At 35.6% G+C, this 23,715-nt stretch overlaps 1 protein-coding gene across 31 annotated transcripts in view; it reads left to right on the top strand.

Moving 5' to 3' along the window:
• Window positions 1-23,715, top strand: part of RALYL (RALY RNA binding protein like) — a 765,932-nt gene that overhangs the window by 199,597 nt on the left and 542,620 nt on the right. The window contains exon 3 of one of the 31 annotated variants that reach the window (XM_085021179.1): window positions 3,053-3,121. The exons of the other annotated variants lie outside the window; for them this stretch is intronic. The gene's annotated coding sequence lies outside the window, so the exon portion shown is untranslated. The remainder of the gene's footprint in view (window positions 1-3,052; window positions 3,122-23,715) is intronic. 31 annotated transcript variants of the gene reach the window in all.

Raw genomic sequence — 23,715 nt, 5'->3', positions numbered from 1 at the left:
TAGTTTCTGAGTATATGAAGTTGAATAATGTATAGTCTGACCTAGAAATGTGTATTAGTTATCTACTGCTGTGTAACAAATTAACCTCAAAATTTAGTGGTTAAGAACGACACACATTGACCATCTAACACTTTCCATGAATCAGAAATCCAGAAGGACTGGAGCTCAACTTTTCTCTTAAAAACAACAAAATTCACAATTAAAGGCTGAGCAATCTCCACCCAAATGGACTGGAAACCTTAAAAAAGACACCCTACTCCAGAAGAAAAAGAGGAGGCCACATCAAGAGGTAGGAGGGGTGATTTTGTGATATAAACAACCCCATACCTCCAGGGTGGGAAGCTTCACAGACTGAAAACTAAGTGGTTCACAGAGACTCAGGAGTGAGAGTTCTGAGCCCCACGTGCAGGGATCTGGCACTGGAAGAAAGAGCCCCTGGAGCATCTGGCATTGAAAGCTAGTGGGGCTTGTGTGCAGGAGCTCCAAAGGACTGGGGTAAATGGAGACCCCATTCTTAAAAGGCACATACGGTCGTTCATATGCACTGGGTCCCAGGGCAGAGCAAGGTCTCCATTGGAATCTGGGTCAAACCTGACTGAAGTTCTTGGAAGACATCCTGGGAAAACAGGGGTGAATGTGGCTTGTTGTGAGGGACGGACATTGAAGGCAAAGCTCTCGGGAATATTCAGCAGCAGTGCCTTTCTCTGGAGGTGGCCATTTTGGGAAAATTGGCCTCACCCCTCAGTCAGCCAGTGCTGAGAAGGCCCAGGGCAAACAATAATCCAGGTGGGATCACAGCCCCGCCCCTCAGTAAATGGACTACCTAATGACCCCTCAGGCACACAGATGCCTCTAATCCCATCCAGAGACTAAGCCCCACCCACCAGAGGGATTACAATCAGCTCCACCTACCAGTGGCAGGCATCAGCCCCTCCCATCGAGAAGCCTACAGCAAGCCACCATACTGACTTCAGCCATAAGTTGGGCAAACACCAGAAGGAAGAGAGGCTACAACTCTATTATCTGTAAAATCATCACCACACCAAAAACCTATAAAAATGAAAAGACAGAGAACTATATCTCAGATGAGGGAGAAAGGAAAAACCCCAGAAAATAAGCTAAGTGATGAGGAGATTCTCAGCATCCAGGAAAAAGACTTTAGATTGTTGATGCTAAAGATGATGCAAGACATTGGAAATAAACTGGAGGCAAAGATGGATAGTTTACAGGAAACACTGAGCAAAGAGATACAAGATATAAAACTTAAACAAGAAGAGATGCAGAATACAATAATTGAAAGAAAAAATTCTCTAGAAGCAGCTAACACCAGAATACAGGAGGCAGAAGAACGAATAAGAGAGGTGGAGGACAGATTCGTAGAAATTATGGATGCAGAACAGAAAAAAGACTGAAAAGGAATGAAGACAGTCTCAGAGAACTCTGGGACAATGTCAAACGCACCAACATCCATATTATAGGGGTGCCAGAAGGAGAAGAGAGAGAGAAGGGGACAGAAAAAATATTCCAAGAGATAATATCCGAAAACTTCCCTCACGTGGGAAAGGAACCACTCACTCAAATCCAGGAAGCACAATGAGTACCATATAAAATAAACCCAAGGAGGAATACACCGAGACACACATTAATCGAACTGACCAAAATTAAAGACAAAGAGAAAATCTTGAAAGCAGCTAGGGAAAAGAAACAAGCAACATACAAGGGAACCCCAATAAGGTTATTGGCAGATTTTTCAGCAGAAACTCTGCAGGCCAGAAGGGAGTGGCAGGATATACTTAACATGATGAAAGGAAAAAACTTCCAACCAAGATTACTCTACCCAGCAAGGCTCTCATTCAGATTTGAAGGAGAAATCAAAACCTTCACAGACAAGCAAAAGCTAAGAGAATTCAGCAACACTAAACCAGCCTTACAACAAATACTAGAGGAACCTCTCTAGGCAGAAAAGAAAATACAGCAACAGGAAACAAAAATTCCACAAAGGACAAGGCTCACCAGTAAAGGTACATATACAGTAAAGATACGAAGTCATCCATGCACAATTATACCACCAAAATCAGAAATCATGAGAAGAGGTGGGTACAAATGCAAGACACTGGAGATGCACTTGCAATTAAGAGAACAACAACTTGAAACAATCTCAGATACATATAGACTCTTACATCAAAACTTCAGAATAACAGCAAACCAAAAATCTACAATTGATACACAAATAAGGAATCTCTGGAGAAGAAATACATCTCATAGTAAATAAGTGTATAATCCACCATGAACAGGGTCATTTGACATCATTCTTGGAATGCTGAAGTCTTATTAGAACTGATTCTGATTTACTCTCCATCAAAGAATTTATGATAATTATAATTATATAATGCAACTGTACAATTAAAGAATACAGTTCTACAATTGTATTATTAATAACCATTTCTCTTCATGGTACAATGTAAGGTCTATAATGTCGTTTATCATATAACCTAGAATGATGTATGCCTATATTGAAGAATTGATAAGATGTAACAAATTGTGAGGACATATTTATATAGTTACACTGTTTTTTAACCAATTTATGCATTTTATATTTTACTTATTTTCAGAGGGTATATTATTTTTGTTATTTTCTTACCAGTTAAGCTATTCTTTTTATTATGCTATATAAAATATTTAATGGTATATAAGGCTTTATTCTTTATAAATTTTATTGGCATAATATAACAATTTTAATATAATGCTAATTTTTAAGGTAAAATTGAAATGTAATAGATAATACTAAATAGTAAGGATGAAAGCCATACAAAATGGGATATAGAATAAATTTCCTATTTGTCTCAGCATATTTTCCATTCCACTTCTCCAGAGGGAGTCACTTAATCTCTTTCTTAAGATCCATGATATAATAATCTGTGTGAATATAATTGTGTTTAAATATATGTATTTTATTATGCAAAAAAAAAAATAAACCTCTACTACTTGGAAAAAAAAAGAAAAAGAAAAAGAAAGAAATCCAGGCATTGCTAACCCAAGACTTCTATTCCAGGATGTTTTACAAAGCTGCAGATAAGGTGTCAGCCAGGCATGGGACCTCTCATCTGAAAACTCAAAACTGGTAAAGGACCTGCTACTGAACTCGCTAATATATTTGTTGGCAGAATTCAGTACCTTGTGTGCTGTTGTAGCTAAGGCCTCAGTTCCTTGCTGGCTCTTGACTGGGAGCTGCTATCAGTTACTTGGCTAGTGATTTACTCCAGTATGACTCCTTCTTTAAAGTGTGCAGACTGAGAAGACAGTAAAGAGCGTTGACTAGGAAGATGAAGTCACAATTTTTTATAACCCAGTCACAGAATTACATCTCTTCAACAGTGTCACATAATCTTGGTTAGAAACGAAATACTCAAGAGGAAGGAATAAACACAGATATCAATACCAGGAAGCAGGGATTATTGGAAGGCATCTAAAAAACTGCTTACCATAGGAAGCCTAGTTGATTCAGCTACCTGTCCAGGCTTAATCTGTCAAGAAGCCATCCAGCAAGTACTTTAATTCTTTCTCATGTTGCAGAATAGTGCATAAGTGTGGGAGATTTATCCATCTGACTCTTTTAAACTTCTAATTCTACCACTTAACTAGCTATATGTCTGGAATTTATTAAACTCTTTAAGTATTAGTTTCCTGGCACCTGATAAAGTGGTCATGAAAATTAAATACAATAATACATGTAAAGCTTTGAGCTTGGTACCTGACAAATAGTAAACATTTAATGAATATTAATTATTTTTTATCTGCGTATAAATCTTATCTGACCTGACATCCAGCCCTCTGAAGTTTCTTTCTGTTGAACATAGGTGAAAAACTTGAGTCTTACTAATCAAGTCAGATTCACATCCCAATGCCAGCCTTGTCTTTAATTTACATCAGAAGACAGGATATGAGTTGCCTCCATTTTTTTCCCCTCTCCTGCACATTCTAGGCCTCTCTGCTTCTATAAATGTTCCCTGTATAGCATGGTTTCAAGTTTGCAGGTCACTCTCTTTTCAACATGCTTGTTAGATTATAATCCATCTGAAAATTGTTGTGCAAAACTGAGTAAATTTAAGGTATATTTTAATCCATGCAAAACAAATTGTTTATGAAAGGAAGGAAGGAAAGAAAGAAGGAATAAAGAAAGAAAAGAGAAAAAGAAAAGAAAGAAAGAATAGAAAGAAAAAGAAAAGAATAGAAAGAAAATAAAGAAAGAAAGATAGAAGGAAAGAAAGAAAGAAAAAGGAAACAGGAAAAGGGAAGGAAGGAAGATATAGAAAGGCAGGAAAGCAGAATTATTAATGGCATGGGTATCCTATAATTATGGAATGATTTTAAGTAGTTAGATTTTAACTAGAAAAATAATATTCATAACTATTCTTCTTGAAAATGATAGTAGTTATAAGTGCACTAATGGTATTAATATCATTTAACTACTTACTTTCATAGAAATTCATGAAAATAAGCATGAAACAAACTGAAAATGAAGTGCAGTTATACATTTTTGTGCCTTAAGGTTCTTCTTTTATAAATTTCGTTAAACATGAGTCAGATGCTTTAGCAATAATATAATCAGGATCCTTAGAGTAAAAACTGTCATTTCTGTCGCTGCTCAATATTAAAACAAATCTAAGAGCAACCCCTCAGGTTGAATTGTAATTTATTCCCTTCTACAAAGAAATACTTCCTATCTTTTGAATAAAATATGTTAGTGATTAAAATAAGCATATAACAACTTGATCAGATTTTTTTCTTAAGAGTTTTAAATATGCAATGTTTATCAATACGCTGTGGTGAAATCTTAACTGAATATAAATATGATGCTTATTTACTAAAGATAAATTTTTTGTTTATGGATTTCAACACTTAATAAAATATACTTTATAATTCACAATTTTGTATAAAGAATTTCCACAAAAAATATAAAAGTAGGTTTAATTCTTTATTTCCTAAGTGAACAGTTCTTTCAGCTACATATACAAATAGAAAGTACTGTTTTTAAAAAGTCAGGCATAGCATTTTCTAATTTTTCTCCTTGGAAAGCAAAATGAAACTAAGTTCATCTTTGCTTTGGCTCATAGATTAAAACAAAATATATTTTGTAAAGAAAAATCAACATTGCTTAGTTCTGCTTGTTAAAGTAATAGCATGTTCCTGGCAGAATATTCAGACACTCAAGATATAAAGAAAATTTTAAAAAATCATCATAGTCCATAGACAGCCACTGTCCACACTTAATGTGTATTCCTTTAGATGTTTATCATAAGCTCACTTTTTAAAGTGGTATTATTATTTTATTTAATAATTTTTAAAATATTTGATATATTTAAACAGACTCATGCACATAGTAGAGAGTTATGCTCTATGTATTCTTTGTTTCTATCTTTGCTGTCATGTCTAGGATATTCCATTTTCACTGCAACCACTTCCTCAATACCCAATTTCCATCTTTTCCAATTAAAAAAAATACAATTATTTAAAAGTATAATTTCCTTTGTATTTAATTAATGAATTGTGCAGTGGGGTTATTTTCAGTAACTTGAATTTTGAGTTGAAAATATTTGAGGATTTCTGTGATCAGATATTTATGTTTGTTTTCTTTTGTAAGAAGAAATGACAGTATAATTAATTCCAAAAATCTTCAGTGTAATCTGTAAACGAAGTAATTTACCATCAGCATTTGCATTTTCTTTAAATTACAATGGAAATTCAAATCAATGACTTTTATTATTTTTCTGTTGAAAAATATTTAACACATCACAAATACTCACATCATCATTGATGTTCCTTAAAAATATCAACAGACTTTAATGTGCACATGGGAGCTTGAAGTAATGGAGGTGTTTTTTGTTTTTTTGTCTTTGTCTTTTTTTAGGGCTGCACCATGGCATGTGGAGGGTCCCAGGCTAGGGATCCAATTGGAGCTGTAGCTGCTGGCCTATGGCCACAGCCACAGCAACTTGAGATCTGAGCCATGTCTACAACCTACATACACCTCGGCTCATGGCTACGGCCGATCAGTGAGGCCAGAGCTCGAACCATGTCCTCATGGATGCTAGTCAGGTTCATTAACTTCTGAGCCATGATGGGAACTCCTGGAGGACATTTTTGTGAGGATAAACTATTTTGTTTAAATTCATTGTCTTTCCTTTTAAGATTGATAGTGAAATAAAAACGTTGGTTTTGGTAAAAATTCCTAAAATGAGAAGTATTAAGAGTGAAATATTTAGAAATTAAATATACCTTCAAAGAAGCTACCTCATTTATCTTTTCCCAGATACATAAGTTTAATAATTAGACTAATTTTAATTTATAGTTCATTTGTTAAAATGCTCTTACAGATAAGGTTGCAACCCTTGATATGATCACATATAATTTGGAAGTTGGCTTAAAAATTATTTAAAATTTTAAAGTGTATTTTTAAAGCTTTAAAATAACCATTTTATTTAACATATTGTTTTGTTGCACAGGTTATCAGTTAAAACATTTCTCTTGTGCTTTGATAGCAATTATTACTGTTCATAAATTCAACAAATCGTTAGAATCATGTTTGAACTTGTCATATGCATCTAGATTAGATCCCATTTCAAGATGCTACTTGAAGTTAAGACTAATATTTATGGGCATTTCCATTGTGGCTCAATGGGTTAAGGAATTGACATTGTATCTGTGAGTAGGTAGGTTTGATCCCTGGCCTCACTCAATGGGTTAAGAATCCGGTGTGGCCATAAACTGCAGCGAAGTTTGCAGATGGGCTCAGATCCAGTGTTGCTGTGGCTGTGGTGGAGGTCACAACTGAAGCTCGGATTTGACCCCTAGCCCAGGAACTTCCATATGCTGCAGGTGCAGCTGTTAAAAGAACAACATTTTGGATCATTTTTATTTGAAAATTTTTCCATCATTGAGATTGATTTGTTTTATTAAGAATTTCTTTAAAAAATACTAACATGTATTTGTAATGAGGCTTGTCTGAAAAGGTGTTTATATAGTTCTTAAAAGTTTATTGAGCATCAGCTGTACATTTACTATTTCATAAAGAAATATTCCTTTGCTTTAAAAATGTGTAAAGATTACAATTTTGTCTTTACCATATAGCCATCTGAAATAGTTTCATCCATATACTTATTCATTTTAATAAATACTAAAAATCAATTACTTATGTTTCAAGTTCTAGGTGTCTAAGCACTGGCAGACCAGAAGGGGAAATGAAAAACATATTAAAAAGTTAATGAAAATTGCTTGGATATAGATAGTTTAATCTTATCTATATTGAAATATCCAGTTATTCTTAATTAACAGAGAGTAGCAACTGAGAAATTTACCTATTTAAAAGTCTGTAAGTTTTATACAATTTTGTGAATTATAGTTTTAGAAAATGTTACTTCGAAAAAAAAATGGTCACATTACAATTATTGAGATTTTTTTCTGCTTTTGCTCATAATCAAGCCACATGGGGCCTAATACCTAATTTATAAATATATTTCCATTAAGCAATTAACTTAGTATGACCTTGCTATAGGTAGAATAATGACTCCCCAGGGAGCTCCCCCAGCCCCCATGAATGGGTCACCATACATGGCAAAGGGCCTTTGCTGATAAAATTAAATTAAGGATCCTGAGATAGGAAGATAATCCTGAATTATCCAATAGGGGCTCCATGTTATCATAGAGTCTTTTAAAGAGGGAAGCAGCAAGATCAGGGCCAGAAGAAGATGGTATGAAGTAGAGGTTGGAGTTAAATGCTTTGAAAACCAAGGGGCTCCAGCCAAGGAATGTGGGCAGCCTCTAGGAGCAAGGAAATGAATGCTTAGGAGTCTCCACAGGAATGCAGGACTGCTTCAATTTTAATTTTAGCTCTGTAACTCTCATTTTGGGTTTCTGGCCTCCAAAACTGTAGAGAATAATTTTACATTGTTTTAAGTCACCAACTGTATGGTGATTTGTTACAGCAGCGATAGGAAACAAATACAAATTTACCCAGTAATAACACTGTCAAAAGGCCTCTATTTTGGTGATTTAATTAGAATCCTAAATTCATTCACCGGATGAGTCACTGCAGATATGCTTATCTAGTGGAGCAGAATATGAAACCTTTTTTTTATTACTTCCAGGGAAACATAACTGCTAACTCTACCTATCACACCAACTAAGTCTTCAAAGGTAGCAAAGCAGCACAAAAGCAGGTTAGAGCCACTGCGTTTATTGATTGTCATAGTTTCTGTTTAACTGAGTCTGCAGATACCGTTGGAATTTTAGGAAACAATGTAAGAATAAAACAGGTGAATGTGCATCCTTTAGATGCTTTCTCAACTGTTCACACATTCAAAAAGAGCTCTCCTAGTAAAGGATCTGAGTGGTGCTGTTTGTATATCAATCACAGACAAGCAGAAAGCTGAACCCTGTACTGCTCCTCCTGTTTTCTGGGAGTATTGCTTGTCAGAGAGACTGATCCTCTTTTTTACGGGGTAAGGGGGAAAGCTGTAATAGCTTCTATGCCATTATTTTTGAAACTCTAGAGTTCATTAAAACTCTCTTTGGCTTTCTTTACTGCCATCTTTCTCCCTTCTTATGAATTATTCAAGGCAGATTTCAGTTGAGGTAAATAGTTTGATTTGAAGGGTTTTGTATCTGGATTTAGATGCAACAAGAAGTGTTAAATGCTCGGAATTTTAAGTGTACAGAATGGCACAGGCTCAGCTATTAAGATGGAAGACATTTGCCGTGACTGCTCTGGGGCTGCCGCTGCGACTTCAACTTGGTACTATTTGTCATTCTGAAGTAGGTAGGCATTACGATGCCTGCAGTATAAATCAGACTTTACAGAGTGCTCGGTCCCCAAGCACTTTGAACATTCTAATCTACTTCTCAGTTAACAGAACATTTTTTGATTTTTACAAGGTAAAGTTTCCCTTTTTTATTTAACCCTGTCAATGCATTATTAATCTCTTTTGTTTTTTTTGAATATACCAAACAACAAAACATTCTTAGCCTGTATATTTCTCTTCGGTAAAAGGAGGTTTTAAGTTTTGAGTTCTTTTTTCAACAAATAATGTGAAAGCTAAGAGGACCTAGGAAACATCCCATTTTTATAAAACTCTAGGTAAGCCTCCCTTCTCTCTCTCTTTTTTTTTTTTTTCTTTTTCTTTTTTTTTTCCATAGCAGTCATCTCATCCTTGGATTCTCTGTCTTCATTTCTTAAACACTCAGCTTATGGAGTTACATACCTGCAAAAAATGATGTATGGAACACATGGCTGGAAACTACATTGCTTTGGAACTAATGGCCAGAATTGTTTCTGTGCAATGTAGCCCATTTAAAAACCAATCTAAGGAAATCTTATTATAGTTCTGTCATTTACTAAAATTCACTTCCCTAATGTCAGTTTCCATTAAAGCAGTCTACATAAAATTATGTTCATGAAATTATGCCCAGGTGGTACTGCTTTTAGGCAAAGTACTTTATTCGTGTTCTCTACTCTAACACAATGTCATTAGCAGCAGGGGTTCATTTACTAAAGAATAATTAGAAGTAACATTTATTAATTACTATATGCTAGAGCATGTGCTAAGTACTTTACATGCCTTATCTAAGTTGATGCTCACAGTAACTGTACGATGCAGTTTTAGCTGGTGTTAGGAGTACTCCACATATAACACTCTAAGCCCTGCCCTTGCCCAGCTTCCATGTGAAAGAAAGAGCCTGGAGTCAGCAACAGACACATCATTGGTTTAATGGATGGGGGATTTTACGTGTCTGATGTAAGGTCCCCGAGCGACACCCTGCTGTGTGTGGCAGATAGAGGGTAGGACATTGTGGCAGTCTCTCTCTCACCTATCCATCAGGGGGAAGAGGAAGTTACCAGTTATAGGGAGAACTGACATCAGGTTGGCTTATTGGTTATTGGGGAAACTAGCAGCGAGCTTGCCCATCACCACCCTTTTGATAAGCTATCACGGTAGAGATTGCTCTGATCTAAAGTTTAGAACAGTCACTAGCTGGCACCAGGGTAAGAATGTAGGAAGGTCAGTCCTATGAGTGGGGTGTAGGTGAAGCAGCACTGGTGGAGCAGGGGTTGTATAGAGAGCAAGTGTACAACCATCTTGAGTGACTTGACCAGACAGCTGATATAACATCTTATAGCTAGAACGTTGCTTGCAGAGCACAGTCTTGAATCAACCTCTCTGACACCAAAGTCCATGCACTTAAATACTCTGGCAGTAACTGAAAATGCCTACGTGTACAGGAACATGGATTTATGAAGTTGCCCAGAATAATGTAATATGGGATGGTGGAGACTGTAGCAAACTTATCACAGTCTAAATGCATTTACATCTAAACTGCACACTGGGCAACCCATGCATATTTGTGGATCGTATTAGGCTTTTGACCTCTGTTTTAAATTCTGCAGAAAGCCAGACTGCTTTCAAAAGCATTTACTTACAAGTATCATTATTCTCTTATTAATTTCCATCTTACTCAACTTTTGTCAGGGAATGTAAACATTCCTGTGAACTGTGTGTGAATAGAACTGCGTTGTCCTTTTACCTTTTCATGACAGAGGACTAGTCATGGTGGGGTCTATCTGTTCTCAGGACAAAATAAAAAGAAAATATTTTTTTTTTCTTTTTTCTTTCTTTCTTTCTTTTTTTTTTCTTTTTTCTTTTGGTCTTTTTTAGGGCTGGGCACCTGCAGCATATAGAAGTTCTCAGGCTATGGGTTGAATCAGAACTGCAGCTACTGACTGGCCTATGCCACAGCCACAGCTACGCCCGTTCTAGTTACATCTGTGATCTATACCTCAGCTTGCGGCAATGCCAGATCCTTAACCCACTGAGCATGACCATGGATCAAATCCACATCCTCATGGATACTAGTCATTTTCTTAACTCACTGAGCCACAATGGGAACTCTGAAAGAATAAGAGCTTTTTATCTGAGTCTGGGGAAGTTTCTGAAATCAGAAGAATGTTCAGACTCAAAAGCTGAGGCAAAAGTTGAGTTCTGAGGAGGGCACATATGTTGAAGGAACTATAAAAATGTATTAAGATCTAGCCTATAGCACTAATTCTTATGGCCACAAATATGAGAATGATAGCAGCTATTGAAGGGAGCAGAGGCAATACTTGTAATCCATATTCTGCATTTTGTAGGTAATTGTCCCAGCCATGGTGTAGGGTAGACATAGGACATTTTCGAGGGATGAACTATATGTAAATATTGCACATACAGATTTAAAAATAGGAGTTCTCCCTGTGGCACAGTGTGTTAAAAATCTGATTGCTGTGATTCAAGTCACTGTGGAGGTGTGGGTTTGATCCATGGCCCAGCACAGTGGGTTAAAGGGTCTGGCATTGCTGCAGCTGTGCTGTAGGTTGCAATTGCATCTCAGATTCAACCCCTGGCCTGGAAACTTCCAGATGCCATGGGTACAGCCATTAAAAAGAAAATTAAAAATAAACAAGGTGTTTAATTATCTAAGAAATTGTTATGGAAAAACTGTGTTGATACCATTAGTTTCTTTAGGTATGGAAATCCATTTTAGGGATTTTTTTATTGCTCCAGTTTTCAATTAACAAAGAAAGGTAGGGAAACGTTTTCTATTTGTTTGATTATTTAAGGAGGAAATGTGTTTTTCTGAATTAGTACAATCTTTCTGGTTTAATTTAATTAAGTTGTCCCTTCTCAAAAATCTCTTATAACTCCTCATTTTAGTTACAGCACACATCCTTAATTCGATAAGTTTTTTAGGTTCTCTGGTCTTTAATTTCCATGAAGCTGGGTGTGTGATTTATAAGCTTTCTTCCCTGGATGTGCCAATAAAATATGAAATTTGAAAATTACTGCGACTGTGCTTGATCAGATCTCTGTCAGCTCTAAAATTCGATGGTCAATAAGAGTCTGTCATGAGAAGATCCTTTATTACCTTTTCTACTATAAAGGTAACCCTTTCTACTATAGTGCACTTAATGCCCCCCCCATTCTATTACACTCTATTGAAGAGTAAATTTCATTGAATCCTTGACCCAGTGGTTGCATGTGGGAAAGGCTTCCTCACCATTCTGGAGCATTTGAAAACATGTAATGGAATTTTCAGTTTTCTCCATAAAAAAAAGAATAAGAGGGGATCTGTTTAGTGGTTAGAAGTTAGCCGGAGTTTCTGTCGTGGCTCAGTGGTTAATGAACCTGACTGGTATCCATGGGACGTGGGTTCAATCCCTGGCCTCGCTGGCTGGGTTAAGGGTCCGGTATTGCTGTGAGCTGTGGTGTAGGTCACAGACGTGACTGGGATCCAGTGTTGCTGTGTCTGTGGTATGGGCCAGAGGCTTCAGCTCCAGTTAGACCCCTAGCCTGGGACCCTCCATATGCCACAAGTGTGGCGCTAAAAAGACACACAAAAAAAAAGACCAAAAAAAAAAAAAAAAAAAAAGTTAGGGATGTTGTTGAACATCTTAGACCAAAGATGGAAAAATACTCTCATGTGAAAGGTCAGTAGCACTTTTTATGAGAAATATCATAGTGGGTCCTGTCCTTGAAGTTAGAAAATCGCTAATTCATTTTCTGATTAGGACTTTCCTTAGTTTCCTCCCGTTCTCTCTGCTTCTGAGCACTTCTCTTGGTTACTCTGATAAAATCCTATTTGTTTTTTTAAGGTACAGCTCAGATCCCATCTCTTTAGTAAAGTCACTTGTAAACCCCTCGCTTTGCTCTAAGCTCTGAGATCTTTCTACTTCTTGATGGCTCTCATGTAATCTCTTTTTCGAACAGGAGTTTGAATAATCTCCAGAGGCGCAGGCCACTTGAGAAAAATGCCACTCCCTTTCCCATTTCTGCTTTCCACATCAAGTTTGGCAAAGTCTTGTAAATGGTCAAGAGTCCTGGCTTTTGTTTTGTTTTGTTTGTATTAAATTGATGTTCCCATAGATAATCAGACAATAAATAATGAAATAAAACGCTTCATCCTCACCCATGAAAGCATCCCCATGTTAAACATGTTACCTAAGATAAAGAGCCCTAGAGCTTATCTTATATTGTTTGCTTGGCTTGTGCGAATTCCCCGTGGGAGCTCCACTGCCAGTAGAATATGAAACCTCTTCCTTATTACCCTTTGCTGTTTGTTGTGTCTTAATCCATGGCTTACATTTCAGTACACAGACTACCAGGCAGTAATAAATGTATTTTTTTCTAGAAATAAAGGCTTTCAGGGATTCTCTTAAAAAATTAAAAAGGTATATAATCAACTAACTACCTCTTGACTGAAACAAGATCAAGTACATTTACCCAATAAACTCAATAAATGAATCAACACTATCCTTCAGCCTGATGACCTTGACATTAAGTGCTGACTCTTATCACACTTGGGAGTCAAAGTAGCTACTGCTAACATTATTTCGATAACTTAGATGTGGAAACTATGTCCTCTTTAAGATTTTCAACTCATTTCAAAAAGATAATATTTTCTTTGAGTTGTAGTTTGAAAGAGAAAAAATGCATATATATATATATATATAATATAATATGTATATAACTGATACACTTCGCTGTATACCTGGAACTAACATAACATTGTAAGACAACTATACTCCAATAAAATTTTAAAAAAGGATAATAAAGGAGTATTATGAACAACAAAAAGAAAGAGGACTTTGATGTGATGTTAAAGTTTTAATAAGATAACAGAATAGTTTCTTTGAATATACTAATTTATTTTTGTGGGATATTATTTAAAACCATAGATAAATACAAAGCTATTCTAAATTTTAGTTTAATAATCTACAAATGCTCTTATTACTTTTTTGAGATATAATTGACGAAAAAACATTATGTTAGTTTCAGGTATATAATCTAATATATCAGATTTTGATATTTGTGTATATTGGAAGATGACCAGCTCAATAAGTCTAGTTAACATCCATTATTATACAATTACTGATTTTTTGTGTGATAAAAATTTTTAGAGCTTCTCTCTTAGCAACTTTCAAATATACAATATAATAGTTTTAACTATAGTCACCATACTATACATTACGTCTCTCATAAATTATTCATATTATAGCTGGAATTTTGTACTTAACCTCCTTCACCCATTTTGTTCACCCCTAGCAACCATCAGTCTCTTCTCTACCTATAAGCTTGTTTTTCATTTTTATTTTGTTTTGTTGTTTAGTTTTGTTTTTAGATACTACATATAAGTGAGATCATGCAATATTTGTCTTTCTCTGTCAGTTACTGCACTTAGCATAATGCTCTTAAGGTCCACCTATGCTATCTCAAATAACAAGATTTCTTTCTTTTTATCATTAAATAATATTCCATTGTGTGTGTGTGTGTGTGTACCACATTTTCTTTATTCATTCGTAAATGGACACTTAATTTGCTTTCTATATCTTAGCTACTGTAGTGCTGCAATAAACATATCTTTGTTTTCAAGTTAATATCTTTGTTTTCTTCCAGTAAATACCCAGGAGTAGAATTGGTGGATCGTATATTCTATTTTTTATTTTTTCCATAGTGCCTGCACCAGTTTATGTTTCCACCAACACTGTACAAGGATACTCTTTTCTCCACATCCTTGCCGACTCTTGTTATTTCTTGTTTTTTTCATAGTAGCCTTTCAGCAAGGTGAGGTGATATCTCACTGTGGTTTTGATTGCCATTTCCCTGTGATTAGTTATACATGTTTTATTCTTAATGGATAATGTCCATAAGCTAAAAAAACAATGGAAGTGAATTATAGACTTGCTAAATATAAAGGAAGCAAGATGATTCTGTTCCATTTAGGACCTAAAATAAAAGAAAAAAGAAAAAAAAAACAAAAAACATTCAATTAACTCTACTAATACCTAATTTATTCTGAATTTGGGTCATGGTGTTTTGTTCAATTAAGGGACTGTTGGATATATGTTTACCTTTCTTAAGACCATTTCATAGCATAGCATTGATTTTTCCACATTTTTAAATGGCTACACAAATAGTTGAATAGCTAAATGAACACTTCTGGAATTCTTTGTGTATTTGTGTTATGTATTTATGTGTATCTAGGGGCTTATTATTCTCTATCTTCAGTAAAAGTGTGCATTTCTAGGATTTAGGGAATCTAGTTATATTTCTTCTTGAGACCTTGGGTTGTATGCTCACTTTGAAAATCAGTTTGGCAATATAAAGTCAAGTGAGGGTAGTGAGGAAGGAGGAGGTAGCGATAAAAATAAATGGAAAAATTCTCACTTACTTTTTTTTTTTTTTTTTTTTTTTTGTCTTTTGTCTTTTTAGGGCAGCAGCCATGCCATATGGAGGTTCCTAGGCTAGGGATAGAATCAGAGCCACAGCTGTCGGCCTACACCACAACTCATAGCAATGTAGGATCTTTAACCCACTGAATGAGGACAGGGATCGAACCTGTGTCCTCATGTATGCTAGTCAGATTTGTTTCCACTGAGCCACGGCAGGAATTCACCTCCCTTACCTTTTGCAATATTTTATTAAGTAACTTTTTTTAAGGCTATGCGCATGGTGTATGGAAGTTCCCAGGCCGAAAATTAAATTTGATCTGTAGCTGCAACCTACTCTGCAGCTGCAGCAATGCTAGATCCTTTAACCCACTGTGCTGGGCCAGGGATGGAAGAGACACCTCCACAGTGACCCAAGCTGCTGCAGTTGAATTCTTAACCCATGGTGCCACAGCAGGAACTCGACTAAGTAACATTTAGGAATATATAATAGGTACATATATTCAAATATATTCTGGATTAGAAAGTGCTTGGTAAGTGGAAAATAAGAAGTGATACTTCTGGACATTTTCTTTTGATATAACATCACCATTTTTAGTAAATAGTTTACACAAACATATTCATATTACCTCTTACCCAGGAAGATCAAAATTGAACACTTAAATTTATGTAATCAGGAAACATTTCAAATTCCATGGGGCTAAGAGTCTAAGACATGTTGAAATAAAAACACCAGTGTTCTCTAGATGCTTTAAAGAACCTCATGCATTGAGTATTTGATGGAATTTGTCCTTTTTGGCATTGAAAGGAGATGATAGGCGATTATACTGTCAAAGCTTCTGTTTCTTAAATATAATCTTCAAAGGAGTGCCGGTGCAGACACAGAATAATTTTAATAGACTTTGAAACATCTGGAAACAGAGAAGAAAACTTGCATAGTAACATAGGAATGCTCTAAATATTTTTTGCTTTCTTTCCTCTCTGAGAGCCATACACATATATACTTTAATGTATGAATAGATAATAGAGAATTCTTAGACAACAATATTGGTAACATTTTTTTTTTCCTAAATGACATTGGGATATATTTCAAACTTTATTCTCTATTTCAAATCTAGTATGCTTCCTCCAACATATTCATTTTTATTGTCATTATTATTTTTTATTAAAGTATAGTTGATTTACAGTATTGTGCCAATTTGTGCTGTACAGCACAGTGACCCAGTCATACATATATACACATTCTCTTTCTCATCCTGTCTTCCATCGTGTTCAATCCCAAGAGATTGGCTGTAGTTCCCTGTGTTATATAGTAGGATTTCATTGCTTATCCATTCTGAATGTAATAGTTTGCATCTACCAATCCTAGACTCCTCGTCCATCCCCCTCCTTCCCCCCATATTCCTTTTTTATAACAGCTTTATTGGGATATAATCACACATTGTTCAGTTCTTTTATTAATTAGTTTATTTTTATTAAGTTTTATTGAATTGTAGTTTATACACAAGGTCGTGATAATTTCTGCTCTACAACAAAGTGATTCAGTTATACATGTATACATATCCATTCTCTTTCAGATTCTTTTTCCACATAGATTACCACAGAATATTGTCTAGTCTCTTATTTAAAATGTACAATTCATGTAATGTATACAGGTAAGGATAACTTGATCCCCTTGCTGTACAGTGGGAAAAAAATATTGTATTGGGGAAGTAGTAATAAAAATATTAAAAAAAATAAAAAAATAAAATGTACAATTCAGTGTTCCATTGAGTATTTCATAGAGTTGTACATTTATCATTAAAATCACATTTAGGGCATTTTCATTACCCCAGAAAAGAAATCCTATACTCTTTAGTCATCATCTGCAAACTGTCCCCACCTCCTATTGCCTCAGGCAACCACAGAGCTACAACTGTCTTTATAGAACTGCTGTTTTTGGACATTTCTTGCAAATAGAATCATAGGTTATCCTTTGTGGCTGGCTTTTTCCACTTAGCATAATTTTTTTAAGGTTCATCCTTGTTGCAGCCCATATGAGTACTTTCTCTTTATTACTGAATAATATCCCATTTAAGGACACATCACATTTTATTTCTCCAGTAATCAGTCGATGGCTCTCTGGATTGGTCCCACCTTTCGGCTACTATATATAATGCTGCTGTAATGTTCATGTACAGGCTTTTGTGTGAACATAGGTTTTCATTCCTTGGATGTATAGCTACGAGTGCAGTGGAATTGCTGGATGTTTAATTTTTTGGAGGAACTTCCAGACTGTTTTCCAGTGTGTCTGCAACATTTTACATTCCCACTTAGCAGTGTATGAGGATGCCGATTTCTCTGTATCCTTAACCATACTTGTTATTAACTATTTTTTGTTATAATCATCCTAGTGGCTATGCAGTAGTATGCCATTGTGGCTTTAATTTGCATTTCCCTGATGGTTAATAACATTTTCTGGTGCTTACTGGCCCTTTATATATCTTATTTAGAGAAATGTATTTTAGATCCTTTGGCCATTAAAAATTAATTGTGGTAAAATACGTATAACATAAAATTTACCGTTTTAACTATTTTAAGTGTATGGTTCAGTAGTGTGAAATACATTGCAGTCCAACAATATTTACACTGCTGTACAACAATCTCTAGCACTTTCTTGTGTTGCAAAACTAAAGCTCTATTCTTATTAAATAACAACTTCTCACTTCCCCCTCTTGCCAGCCCCCAGCAACCACCTTCTACCTTCTATTTCTATGACTATGACTACTTTAGATATCTCATATAAGTAGAATCACACAGTATTTGTCTTTTCATGCCTGGCTTATTTTACTTAGCATAATGCCCTCAAAGGCCAGCAGAGTTATAGCAGTTACAGCATTTTCGTTTTTAAGACTGAATAATATTCCATTGAATGCTTTTACCACATTTTGTTTATATGTTCATCTGCTAATGACCACATAGGTTATTTTCATTTCTAGGTTTTTGTGAATAATGCTGCTGTGAAAATGAGTATGCAAATGTCTATCTAATACCCTGTTTTCAATTCTTTTGGGTATATATCCAGAATTGGGATTCCTGGTCATATGGTAGTTCCATTTTTAACTTTAGAGGCCTGACATACAGTTTCCTAAAGTAATTGTACCATTTAAAAATCCCACCAACAATGCACAAGGGTTCCTTTGGCCATTTTTCAATTGGGTTACTTAAGTATCATTAACTTGTGATAGTTTTTAAAAATTATATTTCCAACACATTCCTAAATAAAACCACTACATGGACTAATATTGTATTTAGCTATTGTTATGGTTAAGAGCATAAGCTCTAGTTCTAGAATCAGAATACAAACTCTGGCCTTGGATGGTCTATGTTCCCTCACCTCCCCAAATTCCTTTTCTGTGAAATGGGGATAATAAGAGCACATATATCATAGGTTTGGTTGGAGGGTAAAGTCTTTTGTGTGAATGAATGGCACACAAAAGAATGACTGACAGAATTCCTGTTGTGGCTCAGTGGATTAAGAACCCAACTAGTATTATAAAGATGTGGGTTTGATCCCTGGCCTTGCTCAGTGGGTTAGGGATCTTGAAATGCTGCAAGCTGTGGCGTAAAAAGAGGGGGAAAAAAAAGAATTACTGAGAAATGATATGTATTCAATACTTGTCAGTTATTATAATTAAAAATGTAATAACAATGTTATTATTTTAGACATGTGCATCAGATTGATTTTACATCTTGATCTCTGTGGTATATTTATACATCTTTGTGTATATTTTCAATGATAAATCTTGTGGTTTCTTTCTTTTTTAGGGCCATATCTGTGGCATATAGAAGTTCCCAGGCTAGGGGTCGAATTGGAGCTACAGCTGCCAGCCTACGCCACATGTCTGCGACCCACACCACGGCTCACTCCAGTGCAAGATCCTTAACCCGCTGAGAGAGGCCATGGATCAAATCCACATCCTCATGGATCCTAGTCAGGTTCGTTAACTGCTGAGCCACCAAGGAAATTCCATTTTTAGTGGTTTCTGTTCTTGTTAGGCATAGCTGGTGGTAGGAAGACTGTGCTCCACCCTTACATACCTTGCTGCCTTCCTCACCATGGCTAATCATTCCAGAGTTTCAAAAGAATACAAAAAAACAAGAACAGAGTTTTTTTTTAAAACTTCCATTATGGCATATTTGAAGCATGCAAAATTAGAGATAATGATTGAAGGATCCCTATATACCTGTCACCCAGATTCAACAATGATCAACAGTGGCAAACAGTGTTAGAATAAATAATTTGCAGATATAATTAAAATATCTTGATTCAAGACTGAACAAGTTTAGTTTCCCATGCTATTTTTATGTACCTATTGATAGAATAATCTTCCCCATATATTTATCACAAAGAAATATGTTTGTGGATGTTCTGTCTTGGACGGAAGGGTGGGAGAAAACAAGTTATCTGAATGTAGAATAAACTTTTACTGGGAACTAAATTTTTAAATTATAAAATTTTAAAGTTATTTCACATTGAATAGCTGCTTCTATTAATCAAATATGTTGGTACTATCTTTCATCATCATAATAACAATAATATTAGCTGTAAATACTGATTTCTTACTATGAACCAGACTCAACATCATTTCAATTCTTATAGCAACCCTATTAAAGAATACTCTGTTTATTTTCATTTAGATGAAGAAATTGAGAATTATTCCTGTTTAAGAAATTGTCTAAGATAAGTGACAAGGCAGAATATAAATCTAGGGTTGTCTCTAGAGATTACTTCTAAGCACTGTAACATATCTTAAAGCACTTTATGATCTTTAATAGTCTATAAATAGAAAGACCATCAAATATTACATTATTTAAAAATAAAGTTTTGATGTACTTATTTTAGTTATACCTGCAATGATATACTTTTAAAAACTATGTTGTTTATGCTAGGCAAGCTGCTACACTAACAAACCCAAATATATGCAATGGCACAAAGCAATAGAAAGTACTTTCTTATTTATTCTGTTAGCACAGGGTGGGTAAACAAGTGTCCATGGAACCCCTACTCCACTCAGTTTTTCAGAAGCCCAGGCAGGCTGAGGATCTTGCAACTTCCACCTAGCTTTTGGAAATGAAGCACTTTGCAGTAGATTTGTAATGCATCATCTGTCTTACTGAGGGGATCCCCTAAAGGAAAGGTGAAAATATGTCAAATATTTTTTAAGCAAGGTAATTGATACAGCCCTATTGTGAAACACTACATAGGTAATATTTACCATCAGGATAATTTTTTTCCCCCATCTACTGAATGTTCCTGATCTGACAAGGATTGCATGCAAATCTACAAATTTATGCAGCTTATCTCCCTGGAAAATGTCATATAAACTACATAAAAATTCAAATATAAAATGGAAACATCTCATGAACGAAGTATCTTTTGTATCAACAGATAACTCTATTTATCTCTTAGACATTCTTAAATCTGGGTAAGATGGAGTCTTAAGCAGATCCTAAACTTTGCCCTGCCTTGCCTTGCCTTCTGGTATCCTGGACATTATTGTAAGCTTGATATTGGATAAGATCTGTGTTATTTGTGAATCTGAATTGACAGTTCGAAGGCTCACAGTGTTGACCCGGTGGGTGAAGGAGGGATTCTCCATTCCAGTTAGTGTGATGGGCAAAAAGCTCACAGGAGCACTCAAGACAGAATTTTATGGGGCTGGCCTGGAAGCAGAGTACAGTACTTCCTCTGGCATTTCATGCCTGGAACTCAGCCATGTGGTTCCACATAAAATTGCAATTAGAACCCTGGGAAATATAGTCTAGCTAAATGTCCAAAAAGAAGAGGACAATATGGATTTTTAGTAAGTTGCTATCAGTTTGTTAAAACTTTTCTAGAGGAGTTCCTGTCGTGGCGCAGTGGTTAATGAATCCAACTAGGAACCATGAGGTTTTGGGTTCGATCCCTGGCCTTGCTCAGTGGGTTAAGGATCTGGCATTGCCATGACCTGTGGTGTAGGTCGCAGACGCAGCTCGGATCCCGCATTGCTGTGGCTCTGGCGGAGGCCGGCGGCTACAGCTCTGATTCGACCCCTAGCCTGGGAACCTCCATATGCCGCGGGAGCGGCCCAAGAAGTGGCAAAAAGACAAAACAAAACAAAACAAAAACATTCTAGAAAAATGACTAAAATACTTTGTGTATCTTTCTTGAGAAAAATAATATAATTATAGCTAATAATGATCAAATGTTTACTATGTACTAGGTTTATCATCTCATCTAATGTTCACAGTAGCTCTGTGAGTTAGAGACCAATACTGTCACTTTAAGGGTGTAGATTCTAAGTCTTTGTGAGGTAGTATACATTACCTAAGGGCGCAAGACCAGGACCAGTGGCAGGACCAAGATGTGGATGTGCTTCTGATTATCATGGTGTTTTTCAAAGCTCTTATAGCCATCAGTCAAGAAATCTAGGAATAAGAATGTTATGTGCATAGGGTTGTTTGATAAAATATGGGACATTCATGTTGTATTATGGGCATACTTATACCAAGAACTTATTTAGGGAGTTCCCATTGTGGCTCATCTGGTTATGAACCTGACATAGCCTCCGTGATGATGTGGGTTTGGTCTTTGACCTTGCTTAGTGGATTAAGGATCTGGCACTGCCACAAGCTGCAGTGTAGGTCACAGATGTGACTCGGATCTGGCGTTGCTGTGGCTGTGGCATAGGCCTGCAGCTGCAGCTCCGATTCAACCCCTAACTTGTGAACCTCCATATGCTGCAGGTGCGGTTGTAAAAAAGAATGAAGAAAAAAACAAAAACAAAAAAAACCTTATTTTGTGTTTACCTGAAATTAAATGTAACTGAATGTCTTGTATTTTGTTTGCTAAATCTAGCCAACCCACATACAGGATTACTATTTAGGAGAAAAAGAGAAATTATTGATCATGCACAACACTTTTGTATTAATTTTGAGAATAATATTACCTTTGAAGTTTAGCGCTGTGATGTAATTCAATATGGACATCCACACATTGAAAAGGTAGTGGAAGACTTCTGTCTTGATTATATTATGGGAGGAAATGCGTGTTTGACTTTTTTGAGAGAGGAAATGACTAGGGTTACAAGCCATGCCCACCTATCACTAGATCAGGCATAAGGTTGTGTAAACTTAGCTTTAATATAAATTATTTTAACATTTAAAATATCTCAGATATTTTAATGTCCATGTGCCTGTATCTCAGAACACACTTTTATATTTGGATTGAGTTCCCTTCACTCATGCATGGTATATGTTATTTTATTCATTATATATACAGCATTACTTGAATATTATACTAGGTACTAAGGGATGTATGAGTGAAAACTAACACTAGCTATTTATGATTCTTTATGATGTGAATAACATACCGTCCAAGCTGGACACTATGAGAGGTAATGGGATTACTTTAATGATTACTCCAAGACAGCAGGTGAAAATGAGATGATTTAGAGCAAGCTGGAACAAATCATCACTCCACTGGGCTATCTTGTTTAAGGTTTGTGATCATAGAATTTTAGCAGAGGAAAGCTATCAGTGACTTTATTTAATAAAATCTTATTTTATAGGCTAAGAAATATGAGGGTCAGTGAAAACAAATGATATTTTATGTGGATTAATGATTCTTATTCAAATTGATGACATTTTTTAGTGAAGAATGATTGATATGACATTTTCCCATAATTCACTGCCTTTGTATATTGAACCTAAGATCTTTATATTCTAAAACAACATTAACTGCAGCTAAGATTCTAAAGTCCAGAATTAAATTACCTGCACATTAAATACAGGTATCTGTATTCATCCCTTTAGAACACAAATGCACTTTATATATATACACATATATGTATGTATGTATGTATGTATGTATATATAGAAGAATACATATATATCTCATGTATATGTTTAGAGAGCGAGAAGAAGTGCATTTGTGTTCTGAAGGGATGAAACACATACATACACTACTCTATTTTGTAGAACAAATGGCATGTCTCTCTTCCACAGTCTATAGAGATAAACCAAGTAATGGCCAGGTCACAGGTCTCATTGTGGTCTCTGGTATACATAAGAGCAGAATAAATATTTAGTGTTTCTAAAGGTAGCTAAATATTATTTTCATTTGACATTACTGTATTATTCTTTGAGTGTCTACCATAAGCCAAACGTGGTTGATTTTTAAATGAAAACAAACAAAAAACTACTCTCTGAAAATTTACCCCTCAAATTAAATGTATTTAAGCTTTCTCTTTTGTCTGCAATACTATGAAGGGGGAGACAGCGTTAAGTGATGTCAAGAATCTGTATTCTTGAACCAGCCCACCTGGGTTCAATTCCTGATGTAACAACCGGTAGCTTTGGACGCATTTCCAAACCTCTCAGTATCCTGTTTAAAATGTGATGTATAACATTAATGACTGCATAATCTTATTTGAATA

This window comes from Sus scrofa, chromosome 4, assembly GCF_054392235.1.
Source record: "Sus scrofa isolate SSC_HxYL_T2T_F1_AM1 chromosome 4, Sscrofa_HxYL_maternal_Yorkshire_Landrace_v2.0, whole genome shotgun sequence".
Lineage (NCBI taxonomy): Eukaryota > Metazoa > Chordata > Mammalia > Artiodactyla > Suidae > Sus > Sus scrofa.
This window is presented reverse-complemented; position numbering and strand designations above follow the sequence as displayed.